At 42.2% G+C, this 19,653-nt stretch overlaps 1 protein-coding gene across 11 annotated transcripts in view; it reads right to left on the reverse strand.

The window, feature by feature from the left end:
- Positions 1–19,653, reverse strand: part of ppfia2 (PTPRF interacting protein alpha 2) — a 418,215-nt gene that overhangs the window by 375,084 nt on the left and 23,478 nt on the right. Inside the window, exon 2 of one of the 11 annotated variants that reach the window (XM_048548311.2) lies at positions 11,434–11,559. The exons of the other annotated variants lie outside the window; for them this stretch is intronic. The gene's annotated coding sequence lies outside the window, so the exon portion shown is untranslated. The remainder of the gene's footprint in view (positions 1–11,433; positions 11,560–19,653) is intronic. 11 annotated transcript variants of the gene reach the window in all.

The raw sequence follows: 19,653 nt of genomic DNA on the forward strand, positions 1-19,653 counted from the left end.
GTCAATAATTTATATTTTTAACGTTTCTGTTTTCTGCTAAGGCCATAATGGGAAGCAGAAGGAGAATCAACAACAGATGATTCATTGACTACAATAGATAGGTGAGATTGGAGACACAGCAATCCCACCCAGCCAGATGACAATGAATAGTGTCTACATGAAAAATGAGGAGAATTGGTTTATCTTTGTCATACTCACTTAGGTGTTAGATATGGCTTTGGTGAATTTTGTTATCTCAGGATTGAAACCTGACTAGAGGACTACGAACATGGACAATGAATAAAAACTCAACTGTTTAACTTATGGTTAGAAATTTGTTTTTAATAAACAGTAGTTCTTACTCATTGCAGAAATCTGGTCTCTGTTCTCGGATGGGTAAATTGGGAACTTTGTGCACTTAATAATTAGGTCTTCAAATTCTGTGATGAGCCAGAATTGGTTGGGTCAAATATCAGTGCACATTCCCAACTTGGTTATTTCAAGATGGATAAGAGGTGTTAATTGTGTGATGTCTGATGGTTGGTTAGGAGAAAGAAACGATATTTTGTGTGGACTGGGGGACTGTTTAAAAAATTAGGATCTGATTTCTGGTTAAAAAAAGAATTGCGGGATTCTAATAGTTGATTGAATGATCAAGTTATCTGGGAAATTAACACGGGTAAAAAAAAGTTCAGCAAGTTAATTATATGGGTGCATTAGCCCAGAGTTGATGTTCCATTAGAGCAGCTTAGTTTGGAGTTTAGAATTCTTTTTAATTGTAGATCAAACGTCATTGTGGTTTCATTTTTTCAATAAATACCTAGGTTTTTGGATTCTACTGAAATTATGGTTCAAATTGAAATCATAACAATTGTATATAAATGATGTTTAATTATATGAAAGTTGTGGGCATTAATTAAGGTTTCACTCGAGCACATACAGAGATATTACTGAAACAGTGATATGTTTAGGTTAGGAAGCACATGTTTACAATGTGCCAATTTGTAACTAAATGGAAGACTGACTAAAGAATGGATCCAGCATCATTCCTCACCAACTGGCTTTCTGGAATAAAATAATATTTTTGAAGGAGGATTGATAGCAGAGATTTTAAAGAGCATGGCACAGTAAGTGAGGAGAGAGAATTGTTCGCATATCAACTAATCCTCAAGCAAACTCTTCCAATCTTGATAAGCCAACCTTTCCAATCTACCCCTCCACATATGGCATAACAATGTAGCATCTCAGGTTCTCCCGTCTCTCTCTTCTGTCTTTCCCAGATCATACCCTCAGCTCTATCTCCAATTCCACCCGCACCCCACCCTCCCCCACCACCTGCACCCCGCCGCCGCAGTTTCTAATTTTCACTCCTTCCAGTCTCCAATTTCCCTTCATGATCTTTCCAAACCCTGCTTTGTGACTGCCTCTCCACTCCCTGGCTACATGCTAATACCAAGGGTAAAGAAAGACCTACATTTATATGTTGTCTTTCATGGCGACGTGATCTCCCAAAATGTTTTGGAGCTAATGAAGCACTTTCAAAACGTAGTCACTGACGAAAAGAAATGCTAATGTAGGAACTGCATCAGCCATTAAGTACATAGCAAGCTTCCACAATTGTCAGTAGAATAGTGATCAAATTTTACACAATATTCTGTAACATAGTTGAGAGATAAACATTGGCCAGTGCACTAGCAATAACCCTCGTGCTCATCTTCAAAATACTTCCGAAGATTATTTTACATTCATATGAAAAGGAAAATGGAAGCTCTGTTTAATATTTTATCCAAAAGACAGCACCTCCTACACTCTCTCAGGATTGCACTTCAGTGTTAACCTGTGTGCTCCTGTTTTGAAGGAGGACTTGAATCTGTAAACATTCTGACTCAGATTAAAAAAAAATCTCACAATCTGAATCACTGAGGTCCGGCAATGAAGGCAAATGTATTAATTAGATTCTAACATTAAATTTGATAGGGCCTGGGAAATACTAATGCAAAAGTCCAAAGGTTTCTGAAAAACCGAAATAGAAAAAGAAGGAAGGAACTGAAAATACGCTGCAGGCCAGGCAGCAACTGTGGAAAGAAAAAGCAGAATTAATGTTTCGGGCCAATGACCTTTTCTAAGAACTGGAAAACATTAAAAAATCTAGCAGGTGTTTGGTGTCCTGGCACAACTGCTCTCACTCCTTTCCTTTCCTCACAAAACCATAATAAAGTACCCCTTGTCCTCACCAGTGTCCACATTTAAAAGACCATCCTTGGTCATCTCTTCTCCTGTGAAGTCATCACCAAATCTACCTTTCATTTTCCCTTTGAAAGTCCAATGTTTCCTGTGTGATATCCTGGTTCCTAACACTATCACTCCAAATACCACTTCTTCCAACACCACAGAAAATTGAACACATACACTTTTATATCTTTCCTTCTCAGATCTACGGCCCCTTACACTTGTAGTTCTTTCAATTTTATGTATTATATTCACTTCTCACAATGCAGTCTGACCATTTTGCAGAAGACCTTAATTCAAACTGCAACATCAAATGAGTTTCTCTGACCTTTTCATTTTAATTTACTCCCCAGTTCCACTCTATTGTTGATCTTCAACAGTGTTCCAATGAAGCTCAATTTAAGATTAGGGTCAACTCTTCAAGTTTGAGATTAGATACTTTGTAGTGTTCTCGACTCTATTCAACAGTTTCAAAACATAAACAGCCCCAATTAAAAAAAAATTTCAGATGGCAGCTGTTGGAATGTTTTTGCTATTTAGTCTAAACTCATCTTTTATTCTCTCACTTACCACATCATTTCCTTCTGACTTACAGCATTTGTCATTTAATTTCTCCTGTCCAATAATACATGTCAAGATTAATCTTTCACCCAACACTTTTGCTGCTTTTTAAAGTCATATGCTTTTTTTTGGGTTTTCCCGAAGGCAAAACTCTCCTTTTACACCTCCCATAAGTGTTGGAATTTTATAAGCACAGGAATAATTACACCGACTAAAATTATCAGGCACCAAAATGTTTGTAACATATCCTTGGTAGATGAATTCAACCATAGTATTTCCTCATGAAGAACGCTTCACAAAGTAATGCAGATGCAGTTTGGCAGCCAAACCCACTCGCTCAGTGTATGGTGATAAAACAAAACCGCTCCTCCGGTGAATACTGCAATACCTGCCCAGACTACATTCTGTGCTCTCACTTTCCTCAAAGTTTCTTGCAAGTGAAAATCAACGTGGAAGAGTAATGATTTAACTGATACGCGCCAAAATACACGGTCACTGGAGGCATAATAAACCATGAGCTTTTTCGCAGTGTGTAGGATAATGGCTGAAATAACTCCACAAATTCAAGTATCCTGACACCAAGTCACCCTACATTTACACACAGAAAGCCCCTGACACTGATCTAGCTCCCTCAGAGCCAGCTCTAAGACAGCATGTCTGACACTCCTGTTCTTATGTGTCAGCCACGGGTCCCTGATTGGACCAGATAAACAGCCCCAATCAGCGAACTTATATTCGATAAAGATTGACCTAGCTGACTTCATTACAATCACTGCATTCCCCCTACTTTCTGCTGATTCCAAGAGCATAGGCCGCTTCTTTATTTTTGCAGCTCCTGCTGGGGCATTCTAGGACCAGGTTAGGTTCCGCTAGCTCTGCCTCAGATACAGGCAGTGTATAATACACAGCAGCTCGCCTCTTGCGCTTGGTATGTCTTGGCAGAAATTCATTCTCTTCATCAGGTGGCAATGGTGTCAAGGCAGCGGCATCCACCGTGTCCATCTCAGATTCTGAGGGCTTCTCCATACTTGGACAGGGAGAAGCCACAGGTTCCAATAGTGTTCCCAACTGTTCCAAGAAGCAGGCATCATTTGCTCTCACACTGATTGCAAGTTGCAGCTTTCATGTGGATCATTGCACCTACCCAAACTTTTAGTGTTACTGTACCTGACCGCTCACTGACCATGCATCTTACCCATGCACCACTATTCCCGTGGTTCCTACGCCAAACTTCATCCCATGAAGTAAACTGTCTCTCTCACATAGTTGAATCTTGTATCCAGAACTGGCATTGCTAATGTCCTTTTACCCTGTCCCACAGGTTCCAAGAAGATCAGATTTAACCCGCTTGAGGGTCTTCTTGCCATTAGCAACTCTGTGGTAGCTAACACTATAATTGCATGATGGGGTGGTCTGATAATCAAATAAGAACAGGGATACTTTGGTACATAGTAAAATTGTAAGTTGTTTCTTTAAGCTGCGTTCAAAAGTTTGGACTGTTCTTTCTCCTAGACCTTGGAATGATGGACAGTCTGAAGTGATCCTTATATGCTGAATACCATTTGACTTTAGGAAATACTAAAACTCCTTGCTGGTAAATGATAGCTGGTTATCTGTGACCAACACTTCCAAGATTCTGTGTATTGCAAAAGATGCATGAAGTTCTTCTTTATCATCCGTGTGTTTGACAAATGAACTCTATGCACATCGAGGCACTCTGAGTGGGCGTCCACAATGACTAAGAACATTCAAACCTGAAAAGACCTGCATACTAGATGTGTAACTGAGCCCAGGGTTTACCTGGCCATTCTCAGGAGTGTGAGGAAGCTGCTGACAGTAATTTTTGTCCTTTTTGGCATTCTGGGCACTGCCCCATTAACATGGCTAATGTCTGCATCCTATCCTGGTCACCAGACATAAATCCTCATCAACATATTCATTTTGGAAAATCCTGGATGACCCAATGGACTTCAGCAGGTATTTGGCAGCAACCTTTGCTGGGAGCAATCACTGTTGCTCTCCATAACAATATGTCATCCTCTTCTATGATCTGGTCTTGCCGGGTCTGAAAAGGTTTCAGTTCTGGTTTCCCCCATCATCACCAGCTATTTCAGTTTTGCCTGGACCAGATCTTTCTGTGTCCAAAGTCTGACACTGTCAGCTGTAAGTGAAAGTGTATCCAGAAAAGTTAAAACATTACAGACTTTTCCAGGGGCAGTAACACTGATGGTGGGAGGTGGCTCAATGCATCTGCATTCGCTACTTGGCCTCCCGGATGGTGTTCCAACTTGCAATTGCAGGCACCTAGTATTACAACCTACCACTGAATTCAAACTGAAGCTACAGGCAGCATTGTCTCGTCCTCTTTAAGTAACAGGGGTTAGTCATCCATTATTCTTAAAACCATAAAGTTTTTCATAGAATCATAGATCATAGAATCCCTACACTGTGGGAACAGGCCCTTTGGCCTAACAAGTTCACAGTGACCCTTGCAGCATTCCACCCAGACTCATCACCCTATAATCCACCTAATCTACACATCCCTGAACACTACAGGCAATTTAGCACGGCCAATCCACCTAACCTGCATATCTTTGGACTGCGGAAGGAAACTGGAGCACCTGGAGGAAATCCACGCAAACACACGGGGAACATGCAAACTCCACACAGACAGTGGCCCGAGGGTGGAATCGAACCTAGGCCCCTGACGCTGAGGCAGCAGTGCTAACTACTGAGCCACCGTGCCATCCCTTTTGGTGGAACTTCCTGACTCTAAACATAGCTGCCAAACCTTCCTTCCCTATCTTGGCATATTTACACTCTGCATTAGCCAAAGTCCTGGATGCATATGCTTTTCCATGTTCCTTTCCATTGAGCCACCTATGATCTAATACTACCCTGATGCCATATGGGGAGGTATCACATGTCAATACCAGATTTCACTTGGGAGCGTGCCTACACCTTAGAGGATGATAACGGTTTCTTCAATTCCCTGAAAGCTATGGCTTGGCGATGTGATCATTTCCATGGTTGACCCTTTTTTTTTTAGGAGTCGATGTAAAAGGTGCCACGTCGTTTATGAACTTTCCATAATAAACCATGAGCCCAAGAAAACACCTAAGCTCCGATATAGACATTGGAGCCCAGCACCTTTGACTGCCCTCACTTTATCTTCTAATGGGTGCAAGATGGTCTTGTTGACTCTTTAGCCAAAGTAGGTCACTTGGTGTGCCTGGAACACACATTTATCTCCTTCTAAGGCATATGCCCACCTGGGAGAAACATCTAATGACTATGTCCAGATTCTCTACGTGTTCCTTAATAGTCTTTCCTGTTACTACCATGTCATCTAGATAAATGGCAACCTGGGATAGAACTTGTGAAATGTTCTCAATCAGCTGCTGAAAAATTGCACAGGCTGACAACACCACAAAAGGCAGTCTTCTATATTGGCTCAAACCCTTATGGGTATTAACTCTGGCATACTTCTAAGAATCCTCATCTAATTGCAATTGCAAATATGCATGGCTCATGTCCTGCTTCGTGAATGACAGACCCCTGCCAGCTGTACATATACATCCTCTATGCAAGGTATTAGGTATTCATCCAGCTGCAAAAACTGTTCACTGCTTGTTCAAAATTCCCGCAAAGGTGAACTGACGCATTGGGCTTCACTAATCAGTACGACTGTTGCTACCCATTCCACAAACTGTACTGATTTGATGATTCCATTGCTTTCCAGCCTTCTGCTTTTTGTCTCTACCTTTGCCTGCAGGGCAAACAGCACTGAGCAGGACTTGCAGGAGTGTGCAATGTGGCCTTGGCTCCTTTGATAGGCTCTAGACTTTCCCAAACAATATCTGATTAGGGCATCCTTCAGGCAGGTATTTTCTACCTAAAAATGTTGAGCCAATCTGGATGAATCTTGCTCAACCAATTTCACCCCATTAAGTTTGGACCCGAGCCTTTTACTACAATCAGTGGTAACTGAACCAGCTGCTTCTCGTAAGAGACCGGAACCAAAGCTGAACCCTTGACCTGTAAAGCTTCCCCAATATAGGTTCTCAGTTTAGCCAAGGTCTTGTGCAAGCTTAAGGGTTGGAGTCCAGAGTGAATTTTTTAAACACTGGTTCTGTGATCACCAACACAGTCACGCCAGTGTCAAACTCCATTAGAAACAGGTGACCATTTAACCAGATGTTTATTTCGATTCATTCTGATTTGGATGTTGCCATGCAATTTAACTGTTCCAAACCAGATGTAGGTGGAACTTCCAGGAAGTACGTTTTTCTGCATCCTGGCCTATGAATTCTCTTACTCAATTTAGATCTAGTGGGACTCTTCTGCTGTCTCGAGTCCACAAACCTGCAGCAACTACAACAGCTTACTAGTCCAGATCCTGAAGAAAGGTTCCACCACATGCTAAGGCTTGACTTTGTTTTCGAGTTTTGCTGTGGGCTGATCTAGAGTCCCTCTGTTCAGGATATTTCCTCAGTGAGGTTACTTGATTGCTGGCACTCAAGTGATGCTCCCCAAACTCAGTTGGATGGGAAAGTCTATCCACTTCCATTGGAATACCCTTAACTTGCTTAGTGCATTTTCCAATGATAAAGCCAGTTGTAGCGCCTGTTTGAAGTCCAGTTGAGTTTCCCCTCATAGGCACTTTTGCACATCCTTAATCCCACACACTGAACAGACTCTCAGCATCTCATTAAGGGTTAAACCAAAAGGGACATGTTTCTATAACATAGTTAAAAATCCTGACACAGATTCCCCTGGTTCTCGAATCAGCGAGTAAAACAAATAGTGTCTCAGAATTAGAGGAGGCTTAGGATTGTAATGTTCCATCAACTCTTAGGATGGCATGGTGGCTCAGTGGTCAGCACTGCTACTTCACAGTGCCAGGACCTAGGTATGATTCCACCCTTGGGCAACTGTCTGTGTTTAGTTGGCACAGTCTTCCCAAGTCTGCGTGTTTGCTTCAGTTTCTTCTTACAGTTCAAAGATGTGCAGGTTAGGTTGATTGGCCATGGGAGATGCAGGGTTACAGGGATAGGGTCAGTTGGACCTGCATCTGGGTGGGATGATCTTTGGAGGGCTGATATGGATTCAACAGACAAATGGGCTGCTTCAGCTCTGTAGGGATTCTATGATTCTTGAAAGGTATTAGTATCTGGTGCCTCAGGGAACGTTAGTCTCCTAACAACCAAAAAAGCTGTGGGTCCACAAACTCTCAGAATTACTCACTGGGGCAGATGAAAAGCAATGTCATTGACCAGAAAAAATAATGCATTCTTTCTACATTCTGGACCCAGTCTTCGACAGCAGGATCTATCAAATCAAGCTTCCCAAGTCACAGCATGTTGCCTAATTCAAAGATGACTGTTACGAATGAATTTCTTCAGGAACATATTTTACTCTCATTACCACTGAAATAACTCCACAAAGGCTGGTATCTGACACCAAGTCACCCTTTCTTTACACGTGCATAGTACTTGATACTGGTCCAGCTTCCTCAGAGCCACCTCTCAGGCAATAGGGCCTCTGACATTCCTGTTTTAACGAGGGCTCCCTCATTTGAACACATTAACCGTTCCAATCAGAGAATTCATAATCTATGAGGGCCACCTGGCTGTCCTTATTACAATCAATCGAAGTACCATTAAGTTATAAAGCAATATATGCATGTCTTCAGTAATATCTGCTTACAGAGGGGACACAATTGGAACTAGAATCAAGACTGCAGGGTTCTATTAATGTCCTGTCTTACTCATGTATGTATATTGTTTAAATAGTTAATAAAGGCTGCTGTTCATTAGTATCATGGTCGACTTGCCTCTCTCTACATCATCCTTATTACATGGCTTCCAGTAGACTACCTGCTTGATAAAACTTCCTGCTCATCCAAATTGCTTCAAAATGTTCTCATCAATCAGTAACATAAGGCGTATTCTTGAGGACCTTTCAAAGCAGCAGCAGCAAACCACAATCAGATTTGGTTGATGCCAGCAACAGAAATGAACACCAAAATCGATCAGTCTGTACTTACAGACCATTTGCTGTAGGCATGCTGTACTGGGAGAATGCTGAGAAACATCCTATTCCAAGTTGCAGAGGCTGGCAAACAAAAGGTCAATTGGCAGCAATCAAACACAAATGAATTAACTCACACACTTGCTTAATTGCAGAAAGTAGATAAATAAAGAAAGTAGATTTAAAAAAAAGCTCTGCTCTCACATTAAAAACAGACAACTGGTGGTAATTTAACCTGAAGGTCACCAGACCTCAGGCAAAGAGATGGCTTGAGAAGAAGGAGAATCCTCAGACTAGCCATTGCTGGTATAGGAACTGAACCCATGCTCTTGGTGCTACTCTATACTGCAAGGGAAGGGGCAAGTCAACTGAGCTAACCAACCCCCAGAGAAGTTAGACACACCTTTCATGACCCCTTAGGAGTCTTTGGACCACAAGATTGACCCAGACCCAGTCTCTCAGTAGGTAAGCCATTGGCAACACTGTACCTGATAACATATTACCTGAGGTCTTACTTATAAACTTTTTAAAAGGTCAGGTTAGCATGCTTTTATACATAAATTGGTAACATTGCTCATGCAATTCTTGGCTTCCTCAGAATAATGGAAGAAATGGCAATGTATATTGATATCTTTATAAGGCTCTTGAAACCAAATTCACTCTCAGGTGATAAAATGTGAGGCTGGATGAACACAGCAGGCCAAGCAGCATGCTCCTGAGATGCTGCTTGGCCTGCTGTGTTCATCCAGCCTCACATTTTATTATCTTGGAATCTCCAGCATCTGCAGTTCCCATTATCTCTTCACTCTCAGGTGAAGCAGTTATCAACTGTACTGGTTTAATTGGTACAGCCAGGAACTGATCGCCAATTATTTGGCCAAGTGTCTATGGAATCCTCTGAGATGAGCTTATGCAAGGCCACACTGTAGTTGGTGATTTGGATGGGGTTCCCACTCTTCTTTTGCAGAGAGGATCTCACATTGTCCAAGAATGGTGAAATAAACTGGCAGGGCAACGTCCATAAACAGTACAAATCCCTTCTTCAGTGAGTCAAAGATTTCTCCTGGGAGCTCAAAGCTGAGTCTGTCAAGTTCAATAACCCACAGGACAGCTAATCCACTTAGAATGTGGAAGCAATGGGAAGAAGGCACAACCACCGTCATTGCTGTTGTTCACGATACAGAGGGAAACATTCCCATCAGAGAGAAAGCTGTCCAGCCATTAACATACAGCACCATGTTGGTAATGAAGATATTTCAGAACCATGCAAGAGAAACAGTACAGCCCAACAGGTGGATAAAATAGCAAGAATAAATTGCAACAATTGATTTCTGTTAAAGAAATAGAATCTAATCATAAACATGATTTTTCTTCTGAGAGAGATTACAGAACACAAAGAGGACTCTGGTGTTCGGACAGCTTGTTAATAGCAAGGCAATTCATTTTTAATTAGGTTGCAGGACCAGTGTGTCGATTTTTTCAATTACTGTATAGTGGTAAGGCATATTTTCTTCGGCCTTTAACTTCTGCTTACAAGAAACAGGAGATATTTCAGTGGAAGTCATGGGGCAATTACATGCCACAAATCACTTTGATAAACATGGGTTTACAAATATTCTACACATTACTACTAAACAATAATATTCCTTACTAAATGGAGAACACTGACTTACCTTGAGCCTTCATTATTCAGCAGCATCAGTTGCCAGTGATGTACCCTATTTTAATGACATGCTATCCTTAGGATCACAAACAAATTCTCTATATCTTCTATTTATTTTCTGGGACAGGCTAGAGGCAGCAGAACAAGAGTGCACTAGACATGAAGATGAACAACTGTAGGTAACCATTTAAGATCTAAACTTACTCTTTAATGACAGAGCACACTAGAAGGGAGGTGTAACCATAGCTAATGATTTGATAGTGGAGGTCCTAGATTTAGTCATGCTGTTTTAACAGCATAGAAACCAACAACCATCATGCAGTCTTTGTCCTCTCTTTTGACCAACACAAGCAGAGAGTACTAACACAACAATACGCAGGCCAGCTGAACTCAAATGTCATACAATAGTAGCCAGTCAGATGCCCCACTCCTTTTGACTCAAGCGAAATCCATCTGGTAATCCTTCCTGCAGCCACAATAGTATATGTAGAATTTATTCATCCTGATAATACAGAGATGCTTCATATTGATCCTCAATTTACAATTCAGGGTAACATACAAGTGTCTTATTCAGATCATACTCCTGTTCAGGAATACATAGCAGATTGTCCTTCTTCAGATTTTAATGTTGGTACCCTAGAGGAAGGAAAATATTGGGATTTTCCACAGTCTCTTACATTCCACTGGTCAGGAGTTTTGTCATTATTCAAGATATAGCCTCACAGGTTCAAGGGCATTTAGAATTCCACATTTCTCATATTAACCAGCCAATAATTCTTATGGATCCAGTCTTGTTCATGTCCACGCCAGAGGATGAATGCTTAACAGCCTTGCCTTCACTCTAAAGCACTCCTAATTTCCTGAATGCACAGCTTGGATTAAATGAGAAGAGCTCTCAATAGAGGTACCCCACTACCTACAACTGAAATGTCTACTCTAAGAGATTGATGGACTGCCCAGAGTCTTACCTTTTGCAGCAACTGTCCTCTTGTCCCCAGAGATGGAATTCAGTCATTCCTCTATGATCTTCCTATGAAACAGAGTGCGAGAGATGCAGATGGTCCATATCCCAAAGCAGGTGTTGAAGATTCCCCCTGGGGTACAGAGAAGAGTACAAAGAGAACTTACTACAGCACCTTCCATTCCTGTTTTTCTCTTTTCTTTCTCCAGGTGCTGATGGTTTGCCTCTTGAGTCCACCCTTCAGTGATTTCTGTTCACTGCCATTATCTTTGATCATTGTGACAGTTATGACCCATGACTAGTGGTTGTATCAGATTGCACACCAAGCCTGCTCAAGATTCTTACTTTGTGCCAACAGAAAGTGAATCACTAACATCACATCTTTCTCCAGTGTGAGCTGAGAACAAGTTCAAAAGCAGATTTGGGAGAAAGAGAGAGAGAGAGAGAGAAAGAGAGAGAGAAGGAGAGTGAGAGTGAGAGACAGATGGCTAATTATTGAGAGAAATGTTAGCATTTAAATGTCATTGGTTGAATGATAGTGATTTAAAAGGGACAGAATGAAAGATTTTGAGTGAGATGTGGGATAATGGATAAGTCACATTTTGCTAATGAATAATATATTATCATCAATAATGACTGCTGACACAGGGGACACGAGTGGAACAAGGATCAGCTCGCACGGTTTTAAAAATGCCCTCTCTTACCTAATTATGAATGCAATATAAAGTTAATAAATGCTGCTGTTCACAGTACAAGGATAGATTTGCCTCCCTCGATATTCTCAATATAATCTCAAGACAGAGTGCAACAGATTATCTGGAGTTTCCCTGATTTCACCTATGTTTTTAATCTTTGTCTTCAAAGAACGGGTACAAACTGTGAATTTGAAAATAAATGTTTTGATTTCTTTTGGTGTCTATATCTAAACTCTGATCTGGCTCTCACTGATGAAGCCCTCGCGAAACATAGCACCTTCTCCATTCATTCAACAAATTGTGTACCTGTATTATAGAAGACCCCAACTGTGGATCAGGAGAGGGTCTCCAGGCTTAGGAAGACCATGACCCTTGCTTGGCCCACTATTTAATATTTGTAAAGGGCACACAGATTTTCCTGAGGGTTCAATGGAGTTATGGCAGGTGTCTGGCAGAACCTCCAGGGAATTTCAAGTTCCAAATCTTCATGAAAGGCTTTAAAAATATTTACTTTTTGAAGTGCAGAATTTAACTTTTTCCTTGTAATTCTCTCATTAACACTCACCTCCATGGATTTTTTTTTAATCCTAAAGCTCCATATTCATAATAGGGACAAGGAGAGACATGGCAAGTGGAATGGATGGGTATGTGGCAGATGAAATAAATGCAAAGAAGTTGGAGGAAATATATTTTTGTAGGAAGAATGAGAAGGGGAAATAGAACGAAGAATACAATTCTAGAAAGGGTGTACAAACAGAGAACTGGGGTATATGTGCCCAAATTGTTAATTATGGGTGTGCAGGTTGAGAAAGTGATTTAAAGGGTATAATTTGTTTGTCTTTAAATAAAAAGAGGCATAAGAGTACAGGAATAAGGAAATTATGACAAACTTATAGAAAATACTTTCAGCCTTAGCTGAAGTATAGAGTCAAATTCTGGACACTTCGCATTAGAAAGTGTGTGAAGGCTTTAAAAAGAGTGCAGAGATATTTCATGAGAATGTTTCCAGAAATGACAGACTTCAATTCTGTGCAGTAATATTTGGGGCTGTTCTCTCATTAAGGTTGACAGATGGTTTGATGAGAGGTATTTACTATCTTGAGGAATAGGGAATTATGAAAGCAGATAAAGAAAAACTCTCCTAGTAGCAGAAAATTCAAGAGCCAGAAGACACTGGCTTAAAAGGAATGGCAAAAGAAGTAATGTGACATGGGAAAGACCTATTTATGCAGCGAGTGATTAGCATCTAGAATACATTGAATCTGCCTCCAGAACACTCTCAGACAGATAATCATAGTCTCTAAAAGGGAATTGAAGAAATACCACTAGATTTTTTAAAAAGACACTTAGGAAAAGGCAAAAATGTGAGTAGCCCAAGCATGAACACAACAGGGTGATGGCCTCCTGTTCCGCTGTAACCATGTCAACCATTGACAAAGCCTCCTTCATTCTCAGTCTTCAGTTTCTCAGCTTATCTTCAATTTAAAGGCACCACATACATTACTAAAACAGAACGTACAAGATTTCAAGATATTCTTGTTAGGCAGTGAAGCACTTTTGAAATGAAGGGCTAAACTTTTTAATTTTTTTTAGCTACGTGTGTCATTTTCAGGGTGTTTCAAGGTGTTTCCCACATGGTGGCTTTTCTTGGACAATCTTCTTCTGCTCACCTCATTCATTATGCATGAGGCTCCACACTACCCTTCTCATTTAACCCTGCGTTCAGAGGCAGAATTACTTGCCACTACCAGGATTTTCTGTCTTTCACAACACAGGCACTATATTGAAATTCCAGTTCCAGAGCATTTCTAATTTTAGAATGGTAAGAATTCACCTCGGTAATGGCCTAGTAGTATTATCGCTCGACGATTATTCCAGAAACCCAGCTAATGTCCTGGGGATATGGATTCGAATCCCACCTCGGCAGGTGATAGAGTAGAAATTTTTAACAAGTCTGGAATTAAGAATCCACTGGTCACCATGAAATCCTCGCCGATTGTTAGAAAAAACTCATCCGGTTCACTAATGTCCTTCAGGGGAGGAAATCTGCCACCCTCACCTAATCTGGCCTACATGTGACTCCAGACACACAGCAATATGGTTGACTCTCAACTGCCCTCTGAAATGGCCCAGCAAGCTACTCAGATGTACCAATTGCTACAAAGACTCAAAGAAATAGTACTGGACAAATCACCTGGCATCGACCTAGGCACCAGAAAAGACAACAGCAGAAACAACCCCGTCAACCAGGCAAAGTCCTCCTCACTAACATATGGGGGTTAGTGCCAAAGTTGGGACAGCTGTCTCACAGACTAGTCAAGCAACAGCCTGACACAGTCATTATCACAGAATCGTATGTTACAATGTCCCAGACATCACCATCACCAACCCAGGTTATGTCCTGTCTCATCAGCAGGACAGATCCAGCAGAGGGGGTGGAACAGTGGTATACAGGTGGAAGGGAGTTGCTATAGAGGTCCTCAACAGTGGGACTGGAGTCAATGAAATCTCATGGATTCAAGTTAAACACAGGCAAGGAAGCCTCCTGCTGATTACCACATACCCTACTCCCTCAGCTGATGTATCAGTAATCCTCAAATGTTGAGCAACACTTGGAGAAAGCACTGAGGATGGCAATGGCACAAAATGTACTCTGGGTGGGGGATTTCAATGTCCACCAAGAGTGGCTCGGCAGCAGTACTATAGGACACAGCTGCTCATCTAGGTCTGTGGCAGGTAGTGAGGGAACCAACAAGAGGGAAAAACATATTTGACCTCATCCTTACTACTGGTAAGGATGATCATCACACAGTCCTTCTGGAGACAAAGTCCCATCTTCAGATTTAGAATGACCTCCATCGTGTTGTATGGCACTATCACCATGCTAAATGGGACAGACTTCACACAGATCTAGCAACTCAAGATTGGCCTTGTATGAGGCATTGTGGGCCATCAACAGCAACAGAATTGACATCCAGCACAATCTGTAACCTCATGACCCAGCATATCCCTCACTCAACCATTACCATCAAGGCAGGGGATCAACCCTGGTTCAATGAAGAGTGCAGGAGGGCATGCCAGGAACAGCACCAGGCATACCTGAGGATGAAGTATCAACCTGGTGAAGTCACCAAAAACAGGACTACTTGCATGCCAAAGAGCATAAGCAGCCAGTGATAGACAGAGCTAAGCAATCCCACAACCAATAGATCAGATCTAAGCTCTGCAGTCCTGCCACATTCAGTCGTGAATGGTGGTGGGCAATTAAACAACTCACTGGAGGAGGAGGCTCCGCAAATAACCCCATCCTCAATGATGGAAGAGCCCAGCAGATCAGTACAAAAGATAAGGCTGAAGCATTCACAGCAATCTTCAGCCAGAAGCGCCCAGTGGATGATCCATCTCGGTCTCCTCCAGTCGTCCCCAGCATTAAAGATACCAATCTTCAACCAATTCGATTCACTCCATGTGATATCAAGAAATGGTTGGAGACACTGGACACTGCAAAGACTATAGGCCCTGACAATATTCCAGCAATAGGTCCGAAGACTTGCGCTCCAGAACTTGCTGCTCCCCTAGCCAAGCTGTTCCGGTACACTTGCAACACTGGTATCTACCCGACAACTTAGAAAATTGCCGAAGTATGTCCTGTACATAAAAAGCAGGACAAATCCAACCAGGCTAATTACTGATCTATCAGTCTCCTCTCAATCGTCAGTAAAGTGATGGAAGGTGTCATCAACAGTGCTATCAGGCAGGACCTGCTCAGAAATCACCTGCTCAGTGATGCCCGGTTTGGGTTCCAGCCAGGGCCATTCAGCTCCTGATCTCATTACAGCCTTGATTGAAACATGGAAAAAGAGCTGAATTCCAGAGGCGAGGGGAGAGTGACAGCCCTTGATATCAAGGTTGCATTCAACAGAGTGTGGCATCAAGGAGCCCTGGCAAAACTGGAATCAATGGGTATCGGGGGCAAACATTCCAGTGGTTGGAGTCATACCTGACACATAGAAAGGTGGTCGTGGTTGTAGGAGGTCAATATCTCGGCTCCAGAACATCACTGCAGGAGTTCCTCAGGGTAACGTCCTAGGTCCAACCATCTTCAGCTGCTTCATCAATGACCTTCCCTCCATCATATGGTCCGAAATGGGGATGTTCGCTCATGACTGCACAATGTTCAGCACCATTCGTGACTCCTCAGATACTGAAGCAGTCCATGTTCACACGCAAAAAGATCTGGACAATATCTAGGCTTGGGCTGACAAGTGGCAAGTGACATCTGTGCCACACAAATGCCAGGCTATGACCATCACCAATAAGAGACAATCTAACCACCGTCCCTTGACATTCAAATTGTGTTACCATCTCTGAATCCACCACTGGGGGCTACCATTGACCAGAAACTCAACTGGACTCAACATATTATCAGAGTGGTGACAAGAGTAGGCCAGATGCTGGGAATACTGCGGATCTTCAAAGATGTTCACCATCTATAAGGCATAAGTAAGGACTACGATGGAATACTCTCCACTTGCCTAGATGAGTGCAGCCCCAACAACACTCAAGAAGCTTGACACCATCCAGGACAAAGCAGCTTGCTTGACTGGCACTACATCTACAAGTATTCACTTCCTCCCCCACTGACGTTCAGTAGCAGCTGTGTGTCCTATCTACAAGATGCATTGCAGAAATTCACCAAAGATCCTCAGACAGCACCTTCCAAACCCACGACCACATCCATTTAGAAGGAGAAGGGCAGCAGATATATGGGACACCATCACCTCCAAGCTCTCTTCTAAGTCACTCACGATCCTGACTTGGAAATATATCACCATTCCTTCACTGTCACTGGGTCAAAATCCTGGAATTCCCTCCCCGATAGCATTTTGGGTCATCCCACAGCAGGAGGAAAGCAGCGGTTCAAGAAGACAGCTCACCACCACCTTCTCAAGGGCATCTAGAGATGGACAAGAAATGCTGGGCAGCCAGTGATGTCCACGTCCCACAAATGAATTTAACAAAAAACACAGAATCTGCTATTTCATTGCTATTCTGAAGAAATGGCAGGAAGCTAACACACTACTCCTCTGAAAGGGAACTGGAGGTCCATGTGGATGCGTGGTGGAAAGAAGGATTGTCCACTTTTCTCCAGCCCAAGAAGGCAATGGGACCAGACACTGCCAGTCTGTATAGAGATAGCAATCTAGGATGATGTTGTCTGCAATGTGAAAAGAAAAGCTTAACAACGTGCAAAGAAGATCAGTGACCTTCTGTGCTGTACAATGTTAAGTACCATAACCTTCTCTATCCCACCTCACATTCACTTTAACTCTGTCACTACACATATCCCCAAACATGGAAAATGGTCTATCACTCTCACTCGTGCATGCAGCATCCTCACACAATGACTGTCATTCACATATCCCCAAACTACTAACTGGCCTTCCCCTTTTCACATCTGACTCTTTTTTTGGGGACACCTCATCACTTTGCCAGTTCCTGCTCTGTCACTAATAGCTCTTCAAGTTATTTTCATCACATTCAATTCCCCCTTTTGCCAAACAGGTTGCAGAGTGGCTAACATTTGTGACCTCAATAGCAAGCAAAGATTCCCAGAATAGTTGGGGAGGATTGAAATCACTTATGTGATGATGCCGACTCTGCAATGTTGACACAATCAGGAAAGCTTCATTGTGCAGTGCTGTGTTGTGCTACTCTCCCATCACCACCACCATGAAAGTATTCCTAACATGCTCAAGCTTCTACTCCATTACAGAATAAATGGTCTCCCTTGTCTTGTGCAGTTCCAGCAGCATCCACAAGGCCACAAGCCCAAGGATGCCAGTCCCTCGCTCCATCAGCTTTTCTTCCATCTTTGAGGAAGAAAACACAAATCCCTCAAAGGGTACACCAACAAAACCCTCTACCAGCTCAGAAACTTCCACCCTGATGAGTTATTTTAGATTAGATTTGAGAACACAATCTAGTGAGCACATCAATGGCACATCTCCACAGCCAGTCAAGGAGGAACCAGCTCAGGTCACTGGTATCCAGAGACCTGGAACCTGCACAGCTCCAGGCAGAAGATGACACCATAGTTTTGGCCAGCTTAGACTTTATGCAATGAACAATCATGGGAACAGCAATCAGGTTTTTTGCAGTAATGTGTTAAGCTAGATCGAAGGCTGGCAGTGTTCACCAATTATAAGATACCATACTGGTATGAAATGCAAGCATCAAATAGGAAGGGGGGATGGGACTGAGGGACCTCGACTTCCTCTAAGCGCCCCCTTCCTCTCAAAGAAACAAGGTGGCGCTAGCAGGCATCCAGACAGTGGAGGAACCGCACGCAGAGTCCCCAGACATCTCCTCACAGGACACCGCAGTGGTGCCAGGCCTTTTCAGCAATTCCTAACTCTGTGAAAGATGAGCTTGCATCTGGGCAGAATACTCTCAGTATGTATGGGCTCTCTACTCAAAAATGGCCTTGGGGTGTCTGCCAACAGCTTTCCAGCCAACAGACTTCAATAGTGATAATGTTCCATCCTATCTGCAGATCTCTGGGCTGCACCTAGATGTAGTGGAAGGATGAGGAAAAAGGAAATGTTCCAATGGTATGTAGGTGACACTTCAGTTTAAGTATACTTTCACTTCTGCAAATAAATATGTACTTTAAATCATTAAATGTCTGCCTGACTGTCACTTTAGCTATAAGACCTGGTTATGTGGCTACTATGTCAGAGTTAAGCGGCCTCTTCATACACCCCAAGGAGTATAGAAGTAAAAGTGGCAAAATATCCTGTACAGAAAAATATTTCATATGTCCTTCAACTCTTATGTTCGTGACTACAACCAACTTGGAGCACTTTCGTGAAAAGATCAGAGTGCCTTGAGTACTTTTCTCCACACATATTCTACACTTCTGGGCACTTCATGTGTGTGTATGAGACTATGTGATCATTCAGGAGTGCACATTTCTTGAGGCAATTGTTCCTTCTAACAATAATGTATCACAAGGGAATGCATATTTATTTAAAGACGGGAGATTCCAATGCTCAATTGGCATCCAAATTCTGCCTCATAGCACAAACATGTCCATTCTACCCACACAAAAAAAGAAAAACCTATTATGCCTATTGTGAATATGTTGGCTGAAATTTTTCCACCTAATTGTGCAAATAAAAATTGGTACAAAATGACACTCATTCCAAGTTTTGCTTGAGTGAGTGAGCTCTGCCTGAAAATCAAGATTTCCTTTTTCTCACCTTTCATGTACCCTTTTGTGTCCTTGTCATCACCAGCAGCTTTGAGGTTTCCTGCATTCCAATCCAAACCTTTTATTTGACTCTAAAATGAAACAAAGAACTGTGCATTTTGGAGTTCTGAAACAAAAACAGAAATTGCTGGCAAAACTCAGTATTTCTGGCAGCACCTGTAGGGAGAAAACACAGTAAACATTTTGAGCCTGGTGGTTCTTATTCAAAGCTCAGAACTTTATTAGATTTCTGCTTTCTCCCCACAGATGCTGCTAG

Source organism: Stegostoma tigrinum, chromosome 18 (genome assembly GCF_030684315.1).
Source record: "Stegostoma tigrinum isolate sSteTig4 chromosome 18, sSteTig4.hap1, whole genome shotgun sequence".
NCBI classification, from domain to species: Eukaryota; Metazoa; Chordata; class Chondrichthyes; order Orectolobiformes; family Stegostomatidae; genus Stegostoma; species Stegostoma tigrinum.